The sequence below is a fragment of the Varanus komodoensis genome, unplaced genomic scaffold (genome assembly GCF_004798865.1).
Source record: "Varanus komodoensis strain SLA01 unplaced genomic scaffold, ASM479886v1 scaffold1, whole genome shotgun sequence".
NCBI lineage: Eukaryota > Metazoa > Chordata > Lepidosauria > Squamata > Varanidae > Varanus > Varanus komodoensis.
Window position 1 is genome coordinate 119,890,022 of NW_025335268.1, and position 26,733 is coordinate 119,916,754.

At 40.6% G+C, this 26,733-nt stretch overlaps 1 protein-coding gene across 3 annotated transcripts in view; it reads right to left on the bottom strand.

The window, feature by feature from the left end:
* The window catches only part of PTPRF (protein tyrosine phosphatase receptor type F), a 607,591-nt gene extending 583,517 nt beyond the window's left edge, over window positions 1-24,074 (bottom strand). For all 3 annotated transcript variants that reach the window (XM_044442788.1, XM_044442787.1, XM_044442786.1), the window contains exon 1: window positions 23,962-24,074. The gene's annotated coding sequence lies outside the window, so the exon portion shown is untranslated. The remainder of the gene's footprint in view (window positions 1-23,961) is intronic.
* Between the last annotated feature and the right edge of the window lie 2,659 nt (window positions 24,075-26,733).

Sequence of the window (26,733 nt, forward strand, 5' to 3'; positions counted from 1 at the left end):
CCTAAAGGTTGCTAGATTCAATGGATTTCCTCAAGAAGTTCTCAACTAGTATGGCAAGCCTTCCAAGTTCCTGTCAGAGGATATACAGTGGTACCTTGGCTCATGAACTTAATCTGTTCCAGGACTCTGGTCGTGATCCAAATTGGTCGTGAGCCAAGTCAAATTTCCCCATAAGGGTCAAATAAGGTTAATCCATTCTGCAACTATTGATTTTACTCACAAAAATTTGAAGCAAAGTGACAAAGAACAACAAAGATCGCGGCCATCTCCCCCCATCTGCAATTGTGCGGGGGAGGAGACAGGCGCGATTGTGAACATGCTGGGGGGAGGCGGGTGCAGGCGTGCGGGGGGGAGGCAGGCACGCTCGCGATTGTTACCCGATGCAGAGTTCGTGACCTGCAGCAAAATCTTTATGAAATCTCTGTTTGCAACCTGATTTGGTTGTGAACTGAGATGTTCGTGAGCTGAGGTACCACTGAGCTAAAAAAGTGAACTGATCTCAGCAACTAATCCAACCCCTCTCAGATGTTCTCTCTCCATGGTTTTCAAAGAAAATTCCATCTCCTAAAAATGAGCTCCAAAGAAGTATTTAAAACACTAGGAACACTTTCTGGATTCAGTAACAGGGTAGACTAAGATGAACAAGATGAGGTTAAACCCAAATGAGACAGAGGCATTGATGATCAGTAAAAGCCAGACTCAAAGATCAAGATTCAACTATTCTGAAAGGGTGACAGGCCATCTGATCAAGTTTGTGGCTTCAGAGTTCTCTTATTTATGTATTAATGTTAATATTGCTATCCTGCATTTTTCCTTTCAAGGAACTCAAGGCAGATTCTCCTTTGATTATATGCTGCCCCTGGATCTTCAGGTTTAGCCACACAACTTCTGTGAACTGCCCAGAAAACTTTAGCTATTGGGCAGTATAGAAATTTTATTAATACAAGACCACTTATATGTAAACTACATTAGTCTCTTCAAAAAATAAGGACTTTTCCAAAATTTGGTACAGGTTGTCCATTTACTTTCCTCTCTTTTATCTTTCTAGAAAGCAAGGAAATATTTTTTTTCTGGACCTTCTGAAGGTAAGCATAATACTGTGATGCTGTTTTGTCACAATATATCATAAAACATTATTTTCATTTTATTGTTCCTTTACTTTTTTTAACATATACATTGCTCTGCCAATTCTGCAAATAAAACAAGTGATGTAAATATACTGACCATTTTACAATTATTTCACTAGTTCTCACAGCATTGTGGAATGTTCTGCAGATAAGCTTCTCATTTTACAGTAAGAAAACAAGCTTGCACTTCAGATTCCTGTTATGTCAACAACCCAACCCTAAGTCCAATTCTCTAAAACAAACAGCACCATTAAAAACAAATGTATTATGGCTCAAGCTTATTTTATTTTATTTTTTAACTGAAGACCACTTCATCAGATGTGCATGGTGTTACCCTTAGCAGGCAGTTTATATTATGTACAGAAAGGAATGGTAAACAGTGGAACCAAAAGACCACAGAATGCAAGAAAAGCTATACAGCTGTACCATTTTCATACAAGCCAAAAAGTATACATGACAAGAACAGAGTGGCTCCTTCACGCTGTCTATATCTACCAACTGATGATAATCTTCATGTATCCAAAGACATGGCTTCTAGTCCTGCAAAGTATGTCATAATAAATGGTCATGAGGATAGTGCTCTGAGTGTGGAGGGCCCTTTCTCGTAGTTAGGTCACAGCCTACTGAGATCAAACTAATGGCAGCCTATCCCCTTTGCAAGGGTGGAGAATCCATCAAAAGAACTGATATGTAGAAGCTATTGGTTCCAGACAGTTTCCCAATGGCTCTAGGTGAGCTTCCAGCTGATATAGCTGTTGCTTCTGTTGAAGCCCTGGTAGAATTGTGGAACACAGAGATGACCTGGCAAGTTGACACAATCATTCCTCTCTGTTGTACAGCTTACAGAGCTCTCAGATATTTATTGCTTAGATTTATAGTCCATCTTTTTCCTTTTAAAGAACTCAGAGCAACTACTTTTATCTCCTCCTGCTGCTCTGAATCTTACCTAACCCTAACCCACAATAACCCTGTGGGTAAGATTGGGCTGAGAGTCTGTGACTGCCCCAAAATTACCCAGTTGTCTCCATAGCTGAGCAGGGATTAGAAGTCAGACCACCTGAGTTCCAGTCCCATGCACTTAACCACCACACTACACTAGACCCTAGAAGTGAGAGCGGTGAAACACAGGAGACAACCTGAATGCAGATGCATAAAAGCTAACAGATCCTATCAAATCCTAGTATGTGATGCAAAAAGACATTTAGTGAAAGTGAAGAAGGCAAGGAAACAACATCTCACTGCCTCTATTCAATCTTCTATTTGCTGCTCAGTAGCGTTTGTTGGGTGGTTCAGGGTCTATTAAATGCTGGCTCCAAGGATGTCTGGAGGCTAATACAACGTATTTAGTTGCAGAATTACTCTGTTGCATGCACCAGGACTTAAACTCCAGATTAAGAGCAATTACATGAGGTGAGGTACACAGAACACAGCCTGGGTCCAGTTTTATTAGGCGAGTTTCAGTTGCTACAGCTCAAAAATGTTCACACAGTGCCTGGACAGGTTCATGCAAACACCTCTGTACTGGATCCTTGCCCATCCTGGCTTACAAGTCAGCAACGAACAAACAACCAGCTGGATCAAGGATGTGACTAATGCCTCCTTATTAAAGGGAGTAATAACATGCCTTCAAAGAGAGATGGAGGTGAGACCACTTCTAAGAAATCTTCCCTCAACCTGGCCAACTTTGTTGTTCTTATGTACAATTAAATTGTCTCCAACTTATGGCAACTCTATAAATGAAAACCCTCTAAAATGTCCTATCTGTAACATCCCGAGGCTGTGGCTTCCTTTTATGGAATGCATCCATCTCTTATTTGGTCTTTCTTTTCTTCCTCTGCTTTCCACCTTCCCTAGCATGATTGTCTTCTTCAACCAATCTTGCCTTCCCATAATATGTCCAAAGTATGACAGCCTCAGTTTTGTCATTTTTACTCTAGGGAAAGATTTGGCTTGATTTTATTTGATCTAGAACCCACTTGTTTATCTTTCTGTCAGGCCAGCATTTACAAAGCTTTTCTCCAGCACCATATGTATCAATTTTCTTCCTGATAGTTTTCTTTGCTATCCAGCTTTCACACCCATACACAGTAATCAGGAATACAATGGAACTAATTATCTTGACTGTGGTCTCCAGTGAAACATCCTTACATTTTATTAACTTTACTAGTTCATTTACTGCTATCTTCCCAAGTCTCAGTCATCTTCTAATTTCTTGGCTGCAGTCTCTATTTGAATTGACGACTGAGCCAAGATAGGTAAAATCCTTCTGAAACATCTACACGTTGTCCCATCCATCAAAACTTTAAGCAGAAAAGAAATATCCATTGGAATACCATAGTGTGGATCTATGTGAGCCATTGTTTTGTTTTTCTTATTTCTTGCCTGTTCTTGCCAGGATTTGGACCCATTCAGTCTCTGCAACTGGGAAAATTCCAACTTCTATTGGAATCCTATCTACTGTGGGTGCTTTACTGCAAACACTTTCAGAGCAACTTTCACTTCCTCTTTGAAGGAGTATGTCATCCTTTCCTCTTTTCTGTATAGTTCTCATCTATATTTTTTCCATCTTCTCTTTCCATCTCCTAAGATAATATGTTTCCTCATTTGTCTTTCAGCATTCCTACTCTTGGTTTGAATTTCCCTTTGATTTCCTGAATCTTCTGGAAGAGGTCTCTTTTTCCCCCTCTTTTGTTGTTCTTTTCCATTTCTTTGCACTTGCCATTGTAACAGTTTCTTGTCTCTATGTGACAGTTGCTGAAACATTGCATTCAAGTTTCTGACCCTATTTTCTGTCACCTTTTCCCTTTGTTCTCACCTGTCCTTAGCAACTGTGTTCCTTCTGTCATCCACCTCTGTTTTTTCTTTCTTTTTGCTTAAAAATGTCTTTTGGCATTCTTCCCTAACTTCCCTAATATCATCTCTGGTTTCACTCCACAGTTCTTCTGGTTTTCAGTCAACTGAATCTGGTAATTTCTGTTTAATTCTGAAAGCATTACCGTCTGTTTAGAACAGACTAATCCCACAAGCATTTTGTTCATCTTTCTTTTAAATAATACCTAGCATGTACGAAGATAATTTAGAACAAAAATGTAAATCACTACATTATGTACACATACAGATCTAAATAAACAATCCAAAAATACCCACCTGACCTGATAAACCAAAAAGGTAATGTGTCACAGCTTTCCTGCCAATGTTGAGAACTTGAATTTCAACAAAAATTATCCCCACATTTTCCTTCACTATTAGAGTATGTCTGTTTATATTATGTGATCAGAAACTAAAAGATACTATTTAAAAGACTAATACAACATAGGTATCTCAAAGTAAATGGGGAGAACTATCAATACTGTTGAGCAGTACCTGCCAGTATTCCTACTAGTTGTGTCATCTGCTTCAAATGGGCATTTCAAGGTGTGTGCACTCCTCATTCTTCAAGTTTTCAGTTAGTTAACTGTCCACATTGTCATTTAAATCTCCCTTCCCTACACACAAATTCTACCAATACTGATACCTAGGTCAGCAAGGAAACTCAGCACAACATTTTGAATCCTCAGAATGCATACAGTTGAATTTCTTAAGGAATCTCTCAATTTGGGAAAACTTACCATGCAAGAGTTATGGTAAGGCTTGTTCTAAAGTGCTAATAAATGTTTGGACAAGAGCCAAAAGCACTGCCACTTCCCTCTCCTTCTGAGTGATCTTGCTTCCTGAAGTATGCTGAAGCAACTTTATTACACTGTAGTAGCCTGCACCTCCCTCCTTTCATGGACTTTCAATACTTGTACTTTTCTTGCCTATGTGAGAAATTGTGTGCAATGTGTACAGTGACCTTGAAGGAGTCTGTGTCTTAGTCACCCTTCCTCCACCCACATACAGCAATGTTTTTCAAAGGATTCACCCAGAGAAAAATCCTACACAGGCAGTTCCCGTTCCATTCCTGAAAAAACAAATTTGTCTAAATCAAATTTGTATGTAAGTTTGATCGTGTATAGCAAGCTCTCCACATCTGCAGGGGTGACGGGCACAGAACCCCAAGAGAGTGGAGAAACCACTCTTTACATATCAAAATATCTTTACATCCCCACCCAAAGTGACCAGCACCTCCTTTTTACAGCAAGAAAATGCTGGAGGGATTTTACTCTTTCCCCTTTCACTTCTCTCTATGGTGATGACAATCTTCTGTAGTTTTTTCAAATGTAACAGGCTTTATGGCAGTTTGTTTGTAAGCATGGATTGTTCATAACTTGGATGTTCATCACTCAGGGACTGCTTGTATTTCATTGAAAAAACCTAACTTACCCATTCATTTCACACTTCATATTGTGTAGTACCTTAGTACCATGTAGTATAAAATGATTCTACATTTGTGCAGTGGATGGGTACAAATATTAACACACACCTTTCTGTTGAAATATTCTTACCACCAACAGCCAATTTAATAGCCATTAAATTTCTATTCTATCCTCCCCCAAATTAGCCCTAGTATTAAACCCAGACCTAGTAATCAGCAGTTGAATACTGAGGAAGGAACAGTTGCTGCAGACTTTTTCAGTTTCAGGCTGTCTAAAGTCATTTGCTATCCATACAGCACTATGCATCCCACATAGAAAGCAGACACTAAGGTCTTACTTTAAGGACTGGGCCCATTTTTCCCAAAAGCATTACAAGATCAAGATTTCAGATTTTAAATCTGAACTTGAAGAAGAGATGGGGTTTGAATGTTTAGCTAAAATGCCAAAGTTAGCAAGCTTCAAGATAAGTAAGGCAACTAGCTAGCGAGAACCAGACTGGTTCTGAGAGAGATGCTGTGGTATAGGGAAGGACAGTGCAGGAAGGCTGTGACTTTACCAGCTCCATGGTCTGAATCAATTGACGTGGGAATGAACTGCCGTCATTAACAAGCAGATGGATGTTCTTCAAAGCGTGACAGCAGCTGTGCAAGCAGGGGCACAAGCCTACCAAGCTCCACACCTGCCACCACAGCAGGGCCTTCCCCTCCCTAACCTTGGGCTGCCTCTTCCTCCAATTTGTATGTACCCCAGCCACCTGTCTTTCTGGTGGCATCTACAGCAGATCCACTGGATATCCTACACCAGAGCATACAGCCCTCACAACAATTACTGGTAGAGCTGAAGGAAACAGACCCAAAAACTCAGCAGCACTTGTGGAACTTGTAGGACAATAATCACCGTCCACATTTCTCAGCAGAGGTTTGGACAGAAGAGGATAATCTGAATGTAGAAGGTGGTGGCACTTTCTAATCCCTTAAATCCCATTATATTAACTCCCCTATCTTCTTCTTCCTAACACTAACTTTTCACTTCTTTCCTTTTTGGATTGTAACACAATTTGTAAAAATTAACACAGAGCTGCTTTGCCAGGTGTGTTTCCAATGACAGTTGCAGAAACCACATGCAACACGGCCATGTCCTAGGCATTCCACTGCTGCACAGGACATCAAATGGGGTGTCCTATACTTCACTGCCTTTAAGTTCCAAGGAAAGTCTATTCACTCACTCAAAGCACAGGATAAACTGCCAGTGCTGATGCATAGGGTGTCTTGGGTGAAAAGGTGCACTTACAGCTGCTGTGGTATGCTTCTGATACCGGGGGGAGGAGGGGCTGACTAGCAATCACTGCTTATACACTCAAAGATATTTATTTCTGTTTCTTCAATCTCTCTGCCTCTACCTCCTTCTTCACTCAATAAACCCACACACTGGGTACTCCACATTTCTAACACAACCGTAGTTTGACTTTTTGAGAAGCAGTACCTCCTTCTCTGCAGGTATCTGCAGCAGAACAAACACCACAGCTGTTCTATGAATCAAGATGAGTCCACTGCAGCTTGTAGGCTGTGAAGGATAGAGAGTGTGGTTGTCGGGCTGCTGTGTACTCTCCCCCTTTCTCCAACTTGAAATACTAATTGTGGTCAGGGTCTGCAGTCATGTCATGGACAGCTAGAAACAAGACAAGCGCAACAGAGGCACCAGGACCAGGTCAACAGAACTTCAGGAAAGACAGGGTCCAAAAGCAGGGTTTAATGGAAAGTCCAAATCATAGTCATGGTAGAGGCTGAGGTCAGGAATCAAAAGTATGCATCAGAGCAGAACAAGGACATGGTCAGGAACAAGCCAAGGGTCAAGAACCAGGAGAACAGAGGTGCAGGTAACTTGGACAGAATTACAGAGTGGGAGACACAGCATGAGGGCGGGAGACACAGCATTATTCAAATGCTATTTTAATTGTTAATATTATTTTTTTATTTTATTTTTCAGGCCAGGTCGACTCATATTGTTTTATACTGTTCATATTTATTTATCATTGTGAGCTGCCCCGAGGCTTTGGCGAATGGGGCAGCATAGAAGCCTTCTAAATAAATAAACAAACACACACAGCACTGCAATAAACAGGATACACAAGACAACAGGAACCAGCTGCAACAAGGGTCAGGCAAGATGCAGGAGCTGAACCACAGCTCACAGAAAGCTCTGCATTACTGAGGCAACATGGTGAGGTAGGATACACAGTCAAGGCAAGATATAGGTCAGGCAAGAGGCAAGCACAACAGCAAAGCAACATGGAAAGGCAGGAACAGGATACAGGCACCGCAGCAAACAGGCATACCTGTGTTTCTGAGGCAACATGTTTCAAGACAGGAAACGTGGCAAGATGCAGGAGACATAGCAGGAAACGAACACAGGAACAGTCAAGCAGGATGCAGGCACAGCAGCAAAACAGGGGTACCTACGCTGCCAAGGGAACATGGTGGGGCAGGGTGCAGTCATGCAAAATGCAGATACTGCAGCTACAGGAAGATCCATGTTGCTGAGGCCAGGTGTGGAGGAAAGAGCTTGTTCTTACATAGCTCTTCCTCTAGGACTCCCAGTAAACTGAGAGCTCCAGCAGGCTTTGGGACTAATCCAGTGGGTACGGTAATGGCGGCTGTTCTGGTTCTTGCTGCCAGAACAGCCCAGATCCTGACACTAGTATTGGCTGCCCTCTGTTGTGGCTGACACTTGTCTAAAAGCCTACTGATCACCACAACGACCAGCATGTGGTTGTTCAGTGCTCATGTATAAAACCTGTACTGCATTCCCTAAGGGTGTTGCTGCAAGTGTACACTTCAGTTGGGGCCAAAGGAATGGGGCAGGGCTGCATAAGCAGCCTTTTTCACACTAGCACAAAAAAGAGACTATGACAATAGGGTCACTTCCATCATGATAGAAGAGCTTAGAGCAAGCAGTCCATTGCTGGTCACTCCCATACATCAAAGCCATGTGAATACTAATCCTGGGCATGAATGCTTGGGGTAATGCCAAGATTTCATGGCTCTTTCCACATGTTCAGGCATAGCAATGTGAAAATCTTTTATCAGTTAAAATAAAAGTTTGGGTTTTACCTTGTACAAAATTGCTTTCAACACTGGGTACCCCCCCCACCCCTCAGATACACTTGAAACGTAGTGCTGGAGAAAAGCTTTGCAAATACCTTGCAAAGAGTGTTCTGACAGAAAGAAGAACAAGTGGGTCTTAGATCAAATCAAGCCAAAGCTTTCCCTAAAAATATAAATGACAAAACTGAAGCTGTCTTACTTTGGGCACATCATGAGAAGGCAAAACTCACTGCAGAAATCAATCAAGCTAGGGAAAATCAAAGGCAGAAGAAGAAAGTATAAGGTGGAGTCATTCCATAAAGGAAGCCTCAGTCTTGAATTTATAAGCGCTGAACAGGGTTCTCATGGATAGGACATTTCAGAGGGTTTTTATTCATAGGGTCATCATAAGTGAGAGACAACTTGACAGCACATAACAACAAACCTCCCCCTCAGCACATCCTTTGGAGTAGGCATGCAAAAGTTGGTGAAAGATGGTATGTACTTTGAATGAGCTCTACCTAACTGTCATCATAAATGCAAAGGGTAGCAGAAAGAACATGCAGAGTTTCGGCAAACTTGGGCTCCCTTAGTGGTTGGAGCCTTGAATTCCTTGCACATGTGATTTTACTCCTGTGGGCATGTGTGTTCTATAACCATACATGCTTTTAAAACATGTTCCTCCACTTCTTGTGAACTCTAACAGGAGATTTATGATAGTTTATGCAGCAGTTTCAGGGAGAAGTCATGCCAAAGCTATTCTTTAAAACTTGCCTTTGGCAGACAGTATGGCATCCTAGACTGGGATGAAATGAAATTCCCCTGTCTGAAGTAGCAATGATAAGTGGGTGAGCAAAAGCAGCTTTGCTGACACATCTTAGAGGGTAGGGGCAGCTGCACCACAAACCACCACTACCTGGGGAATCAGAGAACCGAGGGTGGGTTATGGAGCAAGACCAGCTCGAGAGAGGAGGAGGAGGACCCTGGATAAATGAAACAAGCAGAGTAGACAGGCAAAGACAACAGCAGGCAGATAAAAAACACAAAGGAGCATTGAAGGATGTGGAGTTTTGATTAGAAATATAGACAGGTGCTGGCACACACCTGGCTGGGAGGTGGAAGGATAGGAGCATATCCTGAACAGATAGCAAGCCATTAGTAAAAAGGCTACTGATGCAGTGAGGGATCACAGAATGCAGATTCCATAGCAATGGCAACAGGGATACATACTGGAGCCACCTATAGGATTCAAGAGGGAGAAGAGGCAGAACAAGCCATGGTGAACCTGATCCTCTGTGAAGGCTGCAGAAAAGTTGAAACTGCACAACTTATTTGCAGGATGACATAAGATGATGTACAAACATGCCTATTAATTCAGTTTATGCAACAAAGTCATTGTGCTAAATAAACAGTATCTGCTTGGTCTCTCACAGACAGCTGAATTGCTCTCCCTGTAAAAAGCACAAATAAAAATTTAGCAAGGTTGTTTTAGCAGATGGAGATCTCCACAACAGTTCAGTCTAGTAACTCCCTCTGTCTTTTATTCATAGATCTTTCTAATATTGAGACTATTTTTACTTTTTTTTTTTCAAACAGGTAGTTGAAGGTATAAGATACACATTTTCAGTCTGCACTTGTGACAACAAGACCTCCACAAGAACAACAGAAATTGGCAGAATTCAGAACTGGGCTGTTTTGCCAAACACAGCATGAATGCAATTCAATTCTGTCTGTTAAATACTACACTCACCTACCTGAGATATGCAGCACCAGCAGACTATGAGATTACACACCATGTCACATATGTCAGCTTATTGGGACTATTTTCACCCTCTTACTCTATGTTTGAATGCCAATATTGCTCCAACTACCCTCATTCAAAGCAAATGTGAGGTCAGTTAGTCAATTCCTTACTAAAATCATATGGTATTACAATATTTCTCTAAAATATTTTTAGCAAAATTTGAGCAACTTTCATCTACCAATGTAAAAACTGAAATAGTAGAATGCACTAATAGTATTTAGTTGTTTACTGGAAGATACACAAGATTCCTTACAGAAGCCATATGGCGCTAAGATATGCAGGGTAACAGAAATATTTATGATTCATAATTGCTTTTAAAGAGCACAACATCCAAAAGAAGAGATTTGCTTAAACAGAGATGTGTTCATCCACACAGTAGAATGTAACTATACAAGCCAATTTAATAAATGTGTATGGAAAACAATAAGCAAATCAATGAACACAGTAGACCACGACACTGCACAACAGCATTTGACTCCAGTTTCCAAGATAAGAATTTATGTCCAGAGTTTCAACCTTATAACAACTTAAGTCAAGCAATAAAACCTTCAAAAATGGATTTTTAAAAAGAATGAGAGTCCCCATTATTCCTTTACCCTTGGCAAAAACATTCCTGAACTAAAGGAGTCACATTGTGGGTGGCAAGAGTGGGGGCCAAGTTTACTGGCAGAACTGGAAAGTGACTCTTTGATACTGTAGTGCTAGCAAGTTGCTATATTAAATCAATATTAATTCTGCACAATTTCTTTATAAAAATAAAGCTATAAAATTCCCTGATGTCCACCTGTCCAGAAAATGTTGCAGTGGCTTTTAAAAGCATGTTTCTAAAAGGAATGGATTCCAAGGCAGAATTTACACTGAATGTTCAGTGAACCAGGTAATGTTTTAATAGATTCCTAACAGGGGGTTATTTTAGGTTTTTATATTGCTTAGAGACCTTGAAAAGTTTCTACCACCACTTTTACTAAGGTTAGGTTTCTATGTTCATGTTTCAAACAGTCAAATTTCTTGTCCCTTCCTTTTCTTTAAGATCTTATTTACATCAAGTGATTAGCTAAAGGGGAGTAATTGCTTTAATGGCTCAAAACATTTTGTGCCCATCAAGAAAATTCAAAGGGAAGATAGTTCTGCTAGTAAACCAGGTAGCCAATGAATCTTCCTTCAGTATCTGAAGTACCTAGTCAGTTTGGGCTACAATAAAGCATGCAGCATTCCAGCAAATGCCTGCAAATGTATATCAATTAACAAATTATGTTCATGGGGAAGCCACTTTACTCGAATGCCCATTGTTTCAGAAGAAGAGTTGTCAATATTCATAAAATATAGCCCAGTCCTCTAAGGATATCAAATCTAAAGGGAAAAATCCAATCTATAGGTTGATTGAAACCAAGTTTTAATCACTATATTGCAGGGGTTCTACCATCCCTCACTATTTGCTATGTTTGTTAAAGCTGGTGGTAGCTACAGTCCAACAATATTTGGAGGGCCACACCTGCACATTCCCCATGCTGACTACAGTAGCAATATGCTTGGAGGAATAAGAGGCTAAGCGCATGTTAGAACAGTCAGTTCTAACTAATTTTCCCAAAATCATCTAATAGGAGTAGCCAGGAATCTAGCTTCATAGCTACTCATAAGTCAATAGATCATGCCATAAAAGATTTGCTAGTCTTTCTGATGTAACTTTTTCACTGAAAAATATTACTATCTTGTTATTATACAATATATGTGGATAAAGTCTTTCAGACCAGAGGAAAAAACAGACTTATATTTATTTTCCAAAACTTTACCAAGGACATCAGTGGCACTTTAGTCTTCCAGCTATCCTGTCAAGTAGTTTAGGTTACAAGGCTGCAATTTGTCCAAAGTGAAAGTCAAGCTGAGCAAGGAAAATGGGTTTCCCACATCCTCCAAATTTAACAATGTGGTGCACCCAACTGGCTGTCACAACTTTTTTTTTTTAAGAGTCATCAAGTCATCTCCAACTTATAGTTACCCTATAAATGAAAGCCCTCCAAAATGTCCTATCCATGACATCTCTGCTTAGCTGTTCAAAATTCAAGGCCATGGCTTGCTTGACAGAGTCAATATATTTCTTATGTTATAGTTAAAGAAAAGACATTAGCTGTTTCAACTCAGCTTTTCTGTCAGCTCCAAAATATGCACCTTACACACATAAATAACAAAACAGAAAAAGCTTTAATGTTACTTAGCTTTTCCCAAATTAGGTGAAGTTTTGCTTTGTTATCTAAGCATGCAGTATATATTTTGAAGCTGGATTAATCATTTCTATCAAGTGTAAATTCTTACAAAAATTTACTGAATTATTATATCAGCTGCCCATCTAAGCTGTCTACCGCCTGAAACTTTCAGAAGCAACAAGAACTGAGAAATGAGTGGATCTGTAAAAGTCACTAAAAGGTTGTCTGCATGTGAGTAGTGAAATAACTGAATGTAACAAGCAACAGAAACTTTAAAAAGTAGAAATGGTTTCCTTTCAAATCCTCATGTACATGTACACACTGCACGGGTTAAAGAAAACATATGGTACATTACTTTGATTTGCCACACTAGACATTGGTCGGAAACAAAACATTCCCTCCTCCTAAAGAAGCTAATAATTGAGCATTCATATCCATGTATAACCTGTCATTTATTCCCTTCATCAGCAACTGCTCGAGTCTGATAGAATTAAACACTCAAGCCAGGCAGATTTTGTTAAAAGCAATAATTACATTATTACTAGAATATACAATTAAGTAATGAAAAAACTGAATGACACTGTGCAGCAATATTTTATCCACTTTCAAAAATACCACTGGACTGAAAACATGTAGAATAATAGAAATAGTATTAAAAATACTTCCACTGAACTATCACAGTGCCCAATTGAAATCTTCAGCCACAGGCAAAATATATAAATGATTAGCTTTATGGTGTTTATTCTAATTACACTCTGCAATTAGAATCCAACAGGCTGTCAAATCATTTAGAATACTGAGAAAACCAATAATTTTAAAGCACTGAGCTCCACTTAGAAAACTTATCCCTCATTTCCTGCAGACATCTTATGTTAGCCAACGTTAACAATTGTCTAATCTGGCATGGTGACAAAGAGAAAGTTTATAGAAGACCAGTTCAGTACTACTCCAATACTGAGGAAAAACATACTGGCATTATAAAAAACAAATCTCCAAAGATGAACTCTGAGAGGACCCGCTTATGTATGTATGTATTTACATCCCACTATTTTTCTTTCCAAGGAACTCAAGGCAGCTTATATAATTCTCCTCCTCTCATCTTATCCTCAAACCAACAACCCTGTGAGGTAGTTTGAGCTTTGCTGCGACTGGCCCAAAGTCTGGCTGAGTGGGGAGCTATGTCAAGTCTCCTAAGTCAAGTAACATTATGTTTTTCTGCTTGTCTGCAATCTGAAAAAAAGGAAAGGAAACCCTTCCAGCAGTGGCCTGAACGATCAGCAAGCTGGAAAATATTTAAGGACTCGTTCAGCTATGTCAAGAAATATCAAGAGTCACTGCTGCATATGTGCCTTCCAAAACTGGTACTCCCAAATTTGTCAGACTACAACTCCCAGCAGGCCCAAAAAACTTCTCCAGGTTAGGGAAAGCTGGCCCATACCAATCAGAATATAGCAGGGGGCAACTGATTTCAAGCAACTGTTCTTCATGTGTTCTAGGTGCAGAAACCATTGCCTATTCATGGGAGATCAGTTATTATCAGTGTTGGGCAGTAGTAACTCCTGGAATACAAGAGGAAGAGAAAATAAGACAGTCTATAAATTCTGTCATACCTGCTGACTGTTCTGACCTCTGCAGGAAGTGAGGTGTCTCCCTAGGTCAGATCTCAAACAGGCCAAGAAGGGCTCCTATTCATGCATTTTCTAGAAAGCAAGTCAAAAGTGTTATTTGTGTGTCTGAATTTGCAATAACTGCAAAATCCCTTCTAAAAGTGTGTGTCTGGTAGTGTTTCTTTTCATTTCAAAGCAACAATTGAGTATTACAGTCACAGTTATTTACATATAAAGGCTTTCAATATTTTAGGATAGGGAGAGTTTATGCCTTACAATTCCTTTCAGCAAAATAAATCTGTGTATTGCACTATGCTATGGAGTAAGTCACTTTCCTAACATTGGCTGGAAGCAAAGTTGCAAAAGTTATCTGGTCACACAACAGTGGCAGAGATGTAAAGATGCTAGTCCATCAGATCCCCTACACAGCAATTACATCTTATCCCCTGGTCTGTGCAGGATATGAATTTGCAAGATTCCCTGTTTCCCTCTTCCAACCTGCTGTGGATTCTTCAATTCAAACACCACTTGTATTCAGGAATTAAAAATGGAATATGGATCATACTGTGCAAGAATCCTATATGCAATTTTTTGCCACTTGTGAAAATGCTCCCTTCTTTGGAACTCCAATCAGACAGAATAAAAAGAGCTCAGCACAACGTAAGGTATGGTAATCTGTGGCATCTCTGTCAGCCAGATGAGAAATTAACATATAGTATGAGAGATCCCCTATAACTACCCCAATGATTTGGGGAATCATGATGAAAAGACAAAACAAAACTGGCAACTGCTAATATAGTTGTTCACCTTCTCTGTAATATCAGGTAAGACTCTTGCTCTTGTTCCTCTTTGATCTTCTGGCTTGTGTTCCCCTTCATAATGGATCCACCCCCTCCCCCCAACTACACATACTTTAAAACCCTTCTATGATTCCTTCAGAATCTTTGCTTCCTCGTTCTTTCTGAATGGGTTACCCTCTCATGGCTTGTTCTGCTGGTTCCTGAAGGTGGATTCCACCCCCTAAGGGCCTGTTTTCTTGTAGACACTGCTCCTGACTGAAGAAATGTATGCTGCAGTTCCTTCCTTCTTGCCATCAGGCTGAAGGGACTTGCTTGGATGGCTGATGATAAAGGCAATTGAGATGCTACTGCACCAGACATATGGCCTCATGGTGCAGCTGCAGCAGAAAGACACTGTCACAGACCTGGGCTGCAGCTGGACCCAAGCAGCTGCCATCCTGCTTCAAGTGAAAAATCAGAGGATCTGTGATTGCTACAGTTGCTACCAAAGAAGAATAAATAAAATCAAAGTCTTGTCAGGTAAGATCTCTATTTTCGTACTTTCTGAAGTACCTTATGCAATAAAACTAGAATGCTCTTGAGAAAAGGGTCTTGCTTCATTTTACCCCTAGGGGCTGTTGGTAGTCAGAATTAATGTCCAGCTAGTAGCCAAACCAAAATTTGAGGACTTTTGAGTGAGGGTTTAGCAAACTGATGCAGGCATAGTTAATTTCCTGCTGAGCAATTGTAATTATGACCAAATAACCCCTATGGTGTTCAATTACACAGGTGTTATTTGATCATGCATATGAGCTCTAAAAATGCCTATACTAAACAAGGAAACTCAATGAAATAATTCTTGTAACAGGCTGGGCCACACAAGCCACATCAGGAAAACCATTCACCACAAATCTCCAAAATATTACATATTACCATTTTTATTTGACAAGCATTACCTCCTGAAATATTTCCTCCTTGATCTCCAACTCTCCCATGTGCAAGCTCTTCTGACTTTCAAACCCAAAGGATAGTAATTGTTAAGATTTTAATGATAATGTACATAAAGCATGTTGTATAGACCTTTAGAGTATCCAAAATGCTTTGCATTCATTATTTGATCAATACTATCAACAACCCTATTATCCTAATATCTCAAATGAGGAGTACATGCTGAGTTGTGATACATGAGCCCAGCTAGCATACTCATAGGCAGGACTGGTGTTACAGGCAGACATGGTCAAGCGTCTGTCAAGGGCCAGCATTCCAACAAGATCCCACTGATAAAAGCTCCCTGAAGCTGCTCCTGCTCTCACCCCTGCAACCTGTTTGTTTACTTGCTTCTCACTCTAGTCCAGGCAATGGTGATAGAGAAGCAGTAGGTGACACTGCTTGCTTGCCTATTCAGTCCCTGCTTGCTGTGCAAGCAAGTGGGAGCAATGAAGGGGGAAAGGATGAGGAACAAAAGCAGCTGATAATAGGGTTAAAATCACAGAATCACTGAGGGAGTAGGGGCATTGAGGATGTGTTGCTAAAGGACCTCAAAATCTTGGAACCAGTATTCGAAGCAGAGCCATGGTTTGAACCAGACCAGAGGTAGAATGCATACTTTGCATGCAGAAGGTCTTAGTTTCAATCCCCCCCCCCCCGCCCCGCTGCCCCGTTTCCTGGCTGCAACCTTGGAGAGGTACTACCAGTCAGTGTTGACAATCCTGGGCTAGAAATACTACTGGTCTGTCTCAATATAAGGTAGCTTCCTTTGCTTCTCTATTCCCAATTCACATGTCACTAGCTTGTAAATAATTACCAAGAGAAAGCAGAAATAAAAAAAGGAAAACTACCACAAGGCAAAACCCACCCTTTCAAGGACAGCAGATACAACTTCCATGAAAGTATCTATTGCACACAGTCATGAAAACAATTGCTAGTTTGATTACAGAATTCACTATAGCCATGTGAGATGCTCAACCACAATTCATGCCAAGTGCATGGATATTTCATTCTGAAAAACTTGATGAGTTACAGTGGTAAGCGCTGGAAGACCTGGCCTCAGACTCCTGCTCAGCCATACAATTCACCAGATGACCTTGGTTAGTCATTGACTCAACCTAATCTCACAGGTTTGTTGTTAATTTTTTTTTTTTTTAGATCGGGGAAATAATGTATATCATCCTGAGTTCCTTAGAAAAGAGCAGGATAACAAATGGATATGTAGTAAAATATCTCCCAAAACTCCCAATGGGAGCAATGAGGAATTAATTTGTATGCACAAATTTGACCTAACCAATCCTGCTATGCTGGAAGCCATCACCATTTAGCTGTATGTTACCCGTTAGTTCTTTGTTAGTAATTTCCCACATGCTGCCTAACTTGATCATTTATTCAACTTCGTTAAACCAAGTCAACCCTAGTACCAGTAAAAGTTGTGATATATCATCACCCTGTCTATTTCTAACAGTTAGGTTATGTACATTGATGTTTATTTAACCAAAATCCCACCATCCACATATAAGAAAGAGCTTTCTCCAGGATGCAGAAGCTCTCAGATCTCAAAAGAACCTAATAAGAACTAAGAATGTTCACTGACCATAAAATGTTGACACTTTGGAGACAATGACAACAGCAAATGGTGGGAGTAACCTGGAAAAAAGCTTAGCTAATTGGCTAAGAACTTCCAAAGGGGCATTCCACACTAACGTTTTGTTGCTGGTCCCTGTGGTAAGAGATATTAATAAACACAGATTTACAACCAAAACTCAGTGAAACATACATTTCATTTCTGTAAAACTCCAATTCTTTTCTTCTTCCCCTGTCACACATAGTCAGTTATTCAGTTAATATAGTTTGAGAGTTATATACGCAAAGACTCTGGACAATATTTTGCAAAGCAATAACCATGACTGTTAGCTAACATACATTTTAATAATAATAGATGTTTTGGTAGAAGTAAAAACATAGTACTGAAACCAAAGAATCAACAAACATTAAAGGTAACAGTTTAAAAACTGTTAACACATCTTATAAATAATAAATCCACTTTATAAATCCAAGTTTATTTACCCAACATAAGCATCCGTATCAGAAATAAACAAATGTTTCATTAACAGTATTGGTTAATATGACATATCTGAACCATACCACAAAATATGTTCTTCTTTTTATTGGACTGCTTTCCCTCTTTTTTCCCCTTAAGCCTCATATGTACGGCTTTAAAACTGCCAATTCACATAACCATTTTGCTCCAGATGATGTGTCGTTGTAATTACTTTTTAAAGAACCAAAAAGTTAACAAAGCCATGAATACGTTCCATGTTTGAACTCTGCAGGTTCAAAATTAGGTTTGCCAATATCCTACTGATAGGAGGAACCCAATGCAAATTAGCCCACAAAGATATGGATAACTAATGTAAGATCATTATCAAGAATGTGTGAAACTAAATTATGAGTGAAGAGCTTTGCTTTTGTAGCATATATATGCAAATATTTCCATAGAATAGATAATTTCAGTTCATATAATTACTCTCTAGAGCAAGAGTTGCTAATTCTATCAGCAGTGAGGGCCATACTAGAAACATATGGGACATAATACATTGAAGAGAACTACAAATCCCCAGCATAAGCAAGTGTGCTGAATCCCACTTCCCCACCCACTAGGGTTAAGCAACTATTTGGCATGAAGCAGAAACTTGGAACTGGAGGTTGTTGGAGAAGAATAACCCTGGCTTGTGATCCAGAAACAAACTGTTCTTCTCCCTGATGGAGCATCCCTGTTTAACACAAGGAGGATGGTTGTTCGGTAGCCAGAATGTTTGTTCAAGCTTCATTATCAATAACATTAATTTGTTACTGATTTATTATGTTTTAATTGGTTTTAATGTGTTTTTACCCTGTTGTTATGTTTTATATTGTAAGCCGTCTAGGAAGGCCTCAGCAATTACAGGCAGCCTATAAATAGATGTAAATAAAATAAATGATTTTTTTTGATGTGCAAACCAGGTCAGTTTTATAATTTAGGCCCTTAAAACTGAGACACACTTAGAAACCATGAGGAGTTATTTTAAGAAATGCAATTGTGTTTTTACCATACATTTTAAAATATACCAAATGTTATCCAGAGCTAAAGCTAATGTTAAAAGAAAACTGAATCTCAAGATTGCAATAGAAACACACACACTACCAGACTGATGCCCCAGATCAATGTCTGTCATCCCTGTAAGATTATTAAGTCTTGTGAAAATTTCTGCATGAATTGTGCCCTGTGCAATTTAGATGCTCACAATTTCAAGTTCAACTGCCAAACTGTTCGGTTACTTCAATATGATCTTCTTACCCTGCACTCTACAAGGAATGCTTAATATTTCTGTGCTGGATTAGCATTACACATCAGCATTTTGCCCTGACATCTTAGATGCAGCTTTTTATTATTATTGTTTTTGTGCTGCATAATGGAAACTAAGCAGTTTTAACTCTTAGCCTCTTCTGAAAAGCACTTTAGAAACCATTGTAAAATTGGAATGCAAAAAGGTTTGCCCTTCATAATGTACTAACAAGTCCAGAAAACTGCTGTCTAGTGGTATTTAGCTGATCCAACAAATACTTGATGGGTTTCTAAGTTTACAATCCTATTACCATATAAAATACACATCTCAACCTTTTCATAATCATGCAAGCCACATTATATGAAAGTGTCAATTACAAACTATGCAGTTATAAACATGTTAATCATACTCTGCTGGAACAGTTTACTCAGCTCTCTTCTTATTCATATACTCTTTAGGAGTGAGTGTCTGGGGTATCAATTTCTATCAAAAGAACCACCTCTGAATAGGTTAACATCACTGAAAGGTTCTGCTAATGCTCAGGCAGAAAAAAATAAAGCAGTATATTCAAGAACTAATGAAGACCAGTGCTTCATTACAGGCCTTATAGAAGTTGTTCCTTAAAAAAATTACAGGTGAAATACTAGTGAAATTGAGATATATAATGGTATAGTATATTAAGCACTGTGCTTACTTGACAGTACAGTATTCGTAGACTACCTGATTTCCATTTGCAGGTTTACATATATGGATTCTAAAAAAAATGCATGAACCTACATTGCATTTGAATTTCTAGAAGGCCAAAAAAGCTGCAATGACCATCTTCATTAAGCATTTCTCCTCTCCAATTAACTTTACATAGCTAACAAGAACAAAAGCTTTTCTTCCATTATATAAGCTTACATCTTTCTCTTCTTTGGAATTACAGCACAGCAACTGTCATAAGCAACAGGCAGAGATATTGGTTAGATTGTCTCACGAACACCACCACAAATATACAAGGGTGAAACCCAACCTGTCCTCCAGCCAGTGTGAACAAATCCATCAATGTTTCTGCTTTGTTTTCCAAATACTTTGACAATTAGAGGAGAAGGACAAAGGAAGAAAAATTATGATTTCTTATATTGTTTCTACCTAAAGCCAACTCACTATCACAGGTAAGCAACTCATAGGAAAGGCAAAAATGGACATAGAAACAAGCTTATTATCAAGCTTAATTATAGAAAAATCTTGTCCTAAAGGGATGCATTCAATTTTTTTGCCATAAACTAATTCTTTTTTATGAATGCTGTTCCAGAAATGGAATGTATGCCAAAGCATGTCACCCTCAGAACTATGAGTTAAAGGCAAGCCACTGGATGCTCAAATATATGGACAACTGCTTTACAACTTTCCAGGATCATAAGGTTGGCGGTTGTGATGACAACCTACATTTCTTATTTACAAAGTTGAATTACCTAATCATACTCCGCTACATAAGCACTTGCAAAATGCAATGACTAAAGCAATGACACCATCGCAAATAATAAACTTAGGAATAAAGTACACTGAAACAAGTGCTATATAATTAATCTTTAAATACAGTTTTTCAAACTAAGGTAAGCACGACAGGACCTCCAATGACAAACGAAACAGCCAACAGTATTAGCAATCTAAAGTGTTATGTAGTATTTCCATTTCAAAGGTGAGGATACATGATAATGAAGAGGCAACAACCAGACACTGAACCTGCCTAAGTCTCAGAGAAATTAACTTAAATTCTATACAAGAGCACCTACTCCTTCTCACTCCTTTGAATAAGATTTCAGCTGGTATACTATACCCTATTTGTTCATTTTTTCCATGATGAAATTAATTTGTACCTGTAATTAGACATTCCCGTTTTCACATGTGGTAAAATTGCCTCCAGGAAACCAGACAAGCTCTTTAAAGTTAGCCCTGGGCAAAGCCACCATAATTCACACATGGTTAACACAAGGCTACATTATGGAGGTTGTGAACAGGGGTGTTTATCTCCCTTCCAGATGCAAGGTGTGGCCACAATTAGCACAATGCATGCATGGAATTACAGCACATTAATACCAATTTCTTGTCCTAATTCCCATCATATCCTCTGAAAACACTATAAGGCATCATGAGGGTAGTAGTAGAGTAGGAAGAGGAGACAGGAACAAGTGAATGGAGCATGGGCTTAGCAATCAACTTTTGAACTTTTGAACTAGGTGGCTATGTTAACTGTATTCAAAGATTTCATAACAGTAAGGAAGCTACTTCTCAACTCTGATGGCATGGCTATGCCTAGAACAAATCTCTTTATATCATTCAGTTCTCTGCTTGACTAGTGGACATTTTGATAGTCTGTACAACTATAACTGATAACATCTATGCTAGCTAAAATAAGTATAGTCCTTCAACACTCTTTAAAATAATTGTCATAGAGATCATCAGCCATTATGGATTCAAGTTATTTATATTAATGTATGTTTCTGAATGTGGAAATGTCTGTTAGGATTTAAAACTCCAGGTGACTATTTAGCCTGCACTTTCAAAAATCACAACTGCCTTCTAAAAATAAAAACCAAAGAGTGGTATGGATTCATTTTCCTCCATTCTATTAATATTTCATCCAGCTACATTGACTTGCACAATTCGTGCATTTAAATTTATGAGTGTGATTCCATTGCTCAGGTTTTTACACATATAAAACCATCACATGAAGATTTTAAAAACTGGAAAATGCAATACTGAGAATATTACCCTTATTCCTGATATTCTAAATCATCCTTGAGATTGCATACAATCTCCTAGTCATCACTTCAGTTAAAAAGAAACCAACAGGTTGAGTGGGAGCTGGCTGACAAAGTGCCTACACTATTTGCATTTTAAAAGGGTTCTTTTCTTCTCCTGTAAAGTATTCCTGCCAGTCCAACAGGGGGCAAAAGTTTAAACCCTACATACAGACGTATCGGAACACCTCAAGAATAAATGACAAAAAGGAATTTATACTCATAGAAGGTTCCCACACATACTTCCAAGGGGAAGCCTTTACTATGTTCATTATATATTAGGCTCTGAAAAATACCAAAGTTGTTCTATCCCCAACACTTAACACACTAGCATGTAATGGAACATTGCTAGTATTTGACCTTCACTGCCAACTACTCTTTAACTAAAGGGAAAACAAATCTCACTGCCTCATTTTTGCCCACAGATGTTACTGCACAAAGAGAAACCTCTATCACAGAAACAAAATATGCAAATACTAAGAACACACAAAGCAATCCATAATTTTATGCATCTCTTCCTTTGATGAAAATAAAATGATAAATGCTAATAACCAACTGTCAGAGCAAAAGTGTATTTCAGGTAGTTTTCTAATTGCTTCACATTTAGCTTGGAGCACTAAACAAAGGCTCTAAAGCAAGAAGGCAGCTTTCTAAAGCTGTCTGGAGTATAAAACCAAAAACCAGCCTAACCAAAGCCAAGAAACTCATTGTTCTCTCTGATTTCTTTCCTTCAATATGCAGTCAAAAAGAACAAAGCAAAAAAGATAAAAAGCACAAGACACTTTGAAAGGAGAAAGCAAGCATTCTGAAAGCATCTGGTTTGAGGGCTATTGCTGGAGTGGTGTGACTGCTTCTCTTTTCCAGACAGTATGGTAGACCTGGGAGAAATCCAAAGATTTTGTTTCTAAACATTTGTCTCAGGGTGGAAAAACTGGTAAGGCAACATTCCTGACTATGAAAGTCTTGAGTTGTAGGCACCACAGGTGAAATCAGACAGACTGATCATCTTTATTCTGCACCTTTTCAAAACGCCATTGGGGGGAAAATATATACCAAGACTTATTTAAAAAAAAAAAAAAAGCGCTGCCGATATCTCCAGTATATTACGTCTTCCAGTGGGAAAGGTCACCAGGCCACTTTCATTAATATGGAAAATTTATTCCTGTTACGAGACTACAAGACTATAAAGACACTTGATGCTTTCCTTCTTATTCCCTCATAGTAAGAGAAAATCTTGTTTTATTTTGAACTCCTTGAGCGTTCAATCAGAAAAGGGGTCTCCACGATCTTTAAAATGTATTTTAATTATTATCTGCAACAACGCAACCATTGGATTTTTAAAAAATTCCAAAGTGAAGGGGAGCGCATGCCATAAGCATAAATCCTTTCGAGAGAAAAGGGCGCAGAAAATACACATGCTCTATCATGCAACAGTTCCAAAAGAGGTACAACCCAAGTCCCCGAGAAATAATGCCAACTAATAACACAGAAAGACTGCTTCCACCGATAGAAGGGAATACAATCCAGAGCCGGTGCAGCTGGGGAGGAGGAGGGAACACGACCCTCAGTCGGAATCACGAATTCAAAAAGAATAGGGTGAGAATGGCGGCGGCAGGTAAGAGACAGCGGGCCGGGTAACAATCCATCCCCAACCTGCACGGAGAACTCCACATACCGTAGCAGGATCGGGTCCATAAGAATCCCTCCTCTCTCTAGGGAGGGCAAGCTCCTGCTCCTGAAAAGGAGGAACGTTCCTAGGAGGACGAGGGGAGAAAGGCGGCACTCCCTCCTCAGGGGACGGATTGAGGCTGATCCGGCAGAAAGCTGAGAAGGAAGTCCAGGATTTGGTGGGCAACTTAAGGGAGATTTTCTTTTAACGAAGGCGGAGAGCAAACCTTCTCCGCTCCACTCAACAGGCGGCGAATGACCAGCAAGACCGCGAAACACCAAGGAAACTACTCACCACACACGCCCGGAGCGACACCACCCGCATGCTGCCGTGTTGCGACCCGCCAAATAGCCGCTATCACCAGGCTCCGCCACAGTCTCTTTCTCCTTCCGTCTCTCTCGCCCATGCACACGCACACACCGGCAGCTCCCGGAGCCCCTCGGCTCCCTCTCTTCTCATATACATTCACGAACGCTCGCTCCGCGCGCGGAACCACACAGATCGCGCGCGCGCGCGCGCGCCCGAAGAGCCGCCAGCACAGCCAACCCGCCTCAGCAAGACCGCGCCGCGCGCGCCCACCGGCAGCCAACCAACCAGCCAGCCCGCCCGCAGAGCCCAGGAGTGCCTCGCGCCCGCTCGCCCGCCTATCAACCCCTCCTACTCTCGCGCGCTGATCCCCCCCCGCCCCGCCGAACACCTTGTGCTGCTTGCACTGATTTCTCCCCCTCCCGGTTACGCTCTGCGTTCCCCATACAGCCGTCCTCGACCACCCTATAAAACCGCTCCATTTATTTCCCCTGCTTTTGCACGCAACCTTTCTTCAATACCCACCACAGCTAATGCTACTGTTCGGCCAGAGTTAGGTGCCTCAGTACACTTCAGTACGTACGTCTCAGAACCACACACACGCGCGCACACGGCGACAAAATTTCCCTGCTACCCCGCTCACCTCTTTGGATTGTGACTCTAGAATTTCTCCATCGCGCCGCAATCCCACTCACACTTTACTTGGGAGCAACAGCCATTTAAATGAGTGGGGGTAATTTCCGAGTATACCCGTTTAGACTAATACTAGGATTCGGGCTCTGGTGTATGGAGTTGACGCACGCACACCCCGGGATAGACTTGCACAGTCCCTCTCCTCCCGTTTCTCAGGTTCCTCCCTCAAAACCCGCCCTCTCTCAACGACTTCTACGAAATTGCCACCATTAAAACATACAACGGTTCTTCAGAAGCCCCCTATTTCAGCTCAGTGTGTGTCTTCCAGGCACCCCCCCCATTCGCTCTCTCTCCCCCGCCTCTTTCACAGAAACCTTCCTATGACAGCCCCCACCTCGGCTGCATCGCATTCTTCCCCTCCCCCATTTCAGCCCCCTTGTTTTGCTGTATTATTACGTACGATCTCATCTCGCCCGTGAAAATCCCTCCCTGGCCCCTTCTTCCGCCCGTAGCTGTAGGAGAAGGAGGATATTTACACGCAGGGGCAGGTCCCTCACACAATTGCCAAAAGGTTAGAGAGGTAAACTCTCCCCTGTACCCTCGGCAAACGTGCGGTCTTCGCTTTCTTTGCCGTGGGTCACTCCCCTCCTCCTCCACTGAGTCATTCCATTTTCGTCAGAAATAGATGTGAACTGCTCTGGGGGCCCTGGCCAAAGGTTAGCAAGGCTGAAACGAGGAACCAGCTAGACACACCCAGCAGCACCTTTCCCGGAGCGAGGGCTCAGCAACTGCTCCTCCCTCCCCAGACAGGCTAGAGGTGGGGCTGCTTTCTCACTGGTTGTTGCCTGAACTCTCTGGGCTCCGCCTGCAGAACCCTTTCCAGCAGAGACAGGTAACAAAGTAGGTAAAGCAAGCTTCTTTGTTGAGGTTTCAGGAGAGGAGGAGGGGGAGAGCTCACCCTAAAATATTCTCATCATATCGTGTTAGCTTGCTCTCGGTGCACTTTCTTCTCCTCCCTCATTTTGTGCTATACAAATAAATAATTAAAACACCCCTCATTAATCCAAAATTGCACTGTTGTGCATTTTAGGCAAGTCTTAAAAATATAAGCTTCTTTTGACTGTGCTTATACACCTTTATGCTTGTTGGGGCATGCCTAGCCTTGGGGCCAAAAGATATTGGCAGGCATATACTTGGAGAGCCACATCTTAACTGCCTTTGAAATAAAAGAGCTGGAGAAAACAAAAAAGAAGAGGGGGATAGAGGCAGGCAAGAAGCAGCAGAATTCGAGAAGCAGCTGAAAACTAGTAAATACACAAGCTAAACAATTACATGATCCAGTATCAGGAAACCCCTTTATGTAACCACAGCTTCAGTGTCACTAAGTTGGTATCTTACATTAGATCAGTGCAAAAGTTACAGAAGGGAAACACTACTACTAAAAGCAAAGAGTACAGCAACAATGACAGCTATGCCCCACCCCCTGCATCCATGGCAACACTGCCAAATCCCATTGATCACAGGCAACTGCAGACACAAAAATCCTCTTCCCCATCCACACAGCAGGATGTTGAGGAAGCCACCAAAATGACCCACAATAAACTGAACAGGAAAGCTGTCACAGTACCTTCAAATGTGGTATACTCAGTAAAAGTGCAATTACATATACAGGAGTCATTCATTCTCTCATGAGTTCAATGAGAGAGGGGGGGAGAGAGAGTGCACATGTCTGCTCGGAAATTGTCACAAAGCTGTGTGAGGATTCAGGGCTTGGGGCCTGACATATGTCTGTTCTTCCCTGTCACTCTTGTCTCCTGCTGGTGAAGTAAGTGAGCCATATCTGGGGATCGGGGGAGCAGCAGGGCTCCTGCCCAATCACTGCCAGCCAATCTGCAGTACAGGATCATATTCTCATGAGAATAACTCCCAATGAACTCTGAAGAACTTGCTCTTGAATGGACGTTAATAGGGTTGTGAGGTGAGCTACCTTTCTTCATTTTCACCCTGGATTATTTCTCCAATGCAGTTCTCCACTCTGCATATATTGCTGTTTTGTCCATCCCACAAGTTCAACCAGATTTTATTTAGGAATCTTAATTTAGCATTCTTCTTGTTTCCTTAAATGGA